Source organism: Poromitra crassiceps (genome assembly GCF_964638095.1).
Source record: "Poromitra crassiceps genome assembly, chromosome: 19".
In the NCBI taxonomy this organism is placed as follows: Eukaryota; Metazoa; Chordata; class Actinopteri; order Beryciformes; family Melamphaidae; genus Poromitra; species Poromitra crassiceps.
This window is the reverse complement of record NC_139646.1, coordinates 25,726,763-25,729,262: the sequence shown is the minus strand read 5'-3', so window position 1 is coordinate 25,729,262 and position 2,500 is coordinate 25,726,763. Positions and strand designations below refer to the sequence as shown.

Genomic DNA, 2,500 nt, shown 5'->3' with positions numbered 1-2,500 from the left:
TGAGTGAAGGGTCAGAATTGACCTATCGCTAAGCCACGCCCCGAACGCAGACGAGCCAATCACGGCGCGTGCAGCTCTACAATACACTCGGATAGGGGTGCACCGATCACGTTTTTTTCCACCGATCACCGATTGCCGATCGCCTATGGGAAATATCTGCCCAACCGATCATCGACCGATCACCGATCACCGATATATAAACTCCTCAAAGAAAGTTTGGAAACGTTATTTTCGGTCGATTATTTCTCCCCTTTAATAATACCAATTGGCATTGTATTTTATATCGTTGGAAAGCCTGATTAGTGATAGGGCTTTTTTTTTATAAAAAAAAAATATATATATATTATTATTATTTATTTTTTTATATATAAAAAAATGGCCGATCGCATATTTGAGGTCAAAATGGGCCGATACAGATTGCTTGCCGATCGATCGGTGCACCCCTACACTCAGATGGATCGGTGCACCCCTACACTCAGATGGATCGGTGCACCCCTACACTCAGACATTCTCAGCTTAGAACTCCAAGTTTCTTTCAACTTATAAGTTGAAAAAATGGTCAAACGATGGATGCATGGGGGTAAATGCAACATCACGAGGTATCCTGGGAGGCCAGGCGATTGATAATATTAAACTAGTAAACGTAGATCCACTCACATCCACAATGCTGCTGTTTTGGAGTTAAATTTGCAATCGTGGTGACAGCGAGATGACGAGTCTTCTCCCTCATTTGGCTTCCATGATCCAAAAGGTATCATAAAATCATCATGGTATTCAGAAAGTCGGCAAAATAAAATGCTGAATTATGCGAGTTTCCAGCCATTACATTATGCACGTAATGGAGTTGGTGAAGAGGTAGAGAGGAGAGGAGGCAGGCCAGCGAGACTAGTGAAGAGGAGGCACATTGATTGATGTGATTATAACATTGCCAGACACCAGTCAAACCCTAAAACGAGGGAATTAATCCCGTTCTCCAAATAAATGTGAGGTAGTCTAAAGAGAAAAGATCCAGGAGGAAAACATGATGTGAAAAGCTGTAAGCTATGCCTCTGCTGATCTGCTACACCACCACCCATGCGTTGTCTCGCCATGAAAAACATCTATTATTTAACGTTTCTTGATTATACAGAGGTACATGAAATAGATTACCAGGCGCCACTCTTCAATTCGGCATATAGGCTATATAATCCACGGAGAGGTTACTCTAAGTCAGCGATCCTCAAAGTCCGGACTCCGGTCCGCATCCGGACCCAGATGCCGTCCTATCCGGACCGAGCCCTATAACCTATAAATCATTGTGAATTGTTACATTTCACGGAGCATTTCTTTTTTAACCGGCACATGCTTTTCTAGCCTTTACGGTACTTGTTTATCTGCCAGGAAGCTCACAGACCAATGCATGCGCTGTAAATCATCACACGTGATGCTACTCAGCCAATCAAATATCCGATTCGATTCTGCCCGTTCCAGACAGTTCCAGGGCTGCAGGTGAGAGAGTGTCAGTGACACATGGACGAAGTAGAGACGAGAGACTCGGAGATACTGTATGCGAGAGATATAAGTCATTTCACATGGCGTGCTCGAGTAGACCGCAAAAACAAAGATTTTGTTTTAATCCGGAGCAGGCAGACTCTTAGATGTTCATTCATTGTTCTCACGGGCAGCTCAAAACCAGGCAGTATGTATGTCTCATGTGAAGTGCGATGCGATCCTAACCCTGTCTGTGAAAGCGCCACACGAGCAAACACACTCAAATCCAAAATCACTCAAATCCGGCATGTGACGTTTGCATTGCGAACGATTGATAGACAGACAGACAGACAGATACATAGAGACAGACAGACCGATAGATACATAGAGACAGACATTGAGACAGACAGACAGATAGACAGATAGATAGATAGATAGATAGATAGATAGATAGATAGATAGATAGATAGATAGATAGATAGATAGATAGATAGATACCGTAGATAGATAGATAGATAGATAGATAGATAGGGAGCTCACTTCTCTCAAGAGAAAAGGTGGAGTTGAGGGAAGAAAAGAAGATTTTCTTTCTACAATTAAAGCACTTTTAAGATGCACATTTTCCCAAAGCACTCTGTATTTATTATTACTTAGTGTAGGCTAGTTATTTATAATTAATCCAGTTAAATATGAAAACTAAATAAACATTGTTGATGTTTATTTTGATTTAACTCGTTGACTACATACAGACATTGTACCATTAGGCTACTGCAATCATTGAAGTAGCCTAAGTTCAATGGCACTGAATCATAACGCATCTACGTTACAATGTTCCGGACCTTTGCTTGAGGACATTTTCACTAACTATGAATTTTAATTGAGTGCCCCTGCTCTAAGTGAATGTCAATTCTGGATGTGAGTCGTCTGTTATCCCCGCCTGCTGTCTTCCTCCGTTAAAACGTTTGATTAAAGATTCGCTAAAGCCGTTTCCAGGAATGCACGTATCGCATTTCTTTTTATCGATAGCTTT

General features: G+C 41.6%; 1 protein-coding gene across 1 annotated transcript in view; it reads left to right on the top strand.

Annotated features, from left to right (window-relative positions):
- The window catches only part of LOC310793673 (zeta-sarcoglycan-like), a gene marked incomplete at both ends in the record, with an annotated part of 410,080 nt that overhangs the window by 347,731 nt on the left and 59,849 nt on the right, over positions 1-2,500 (top strand). The window lies entirely within an intron of this gene.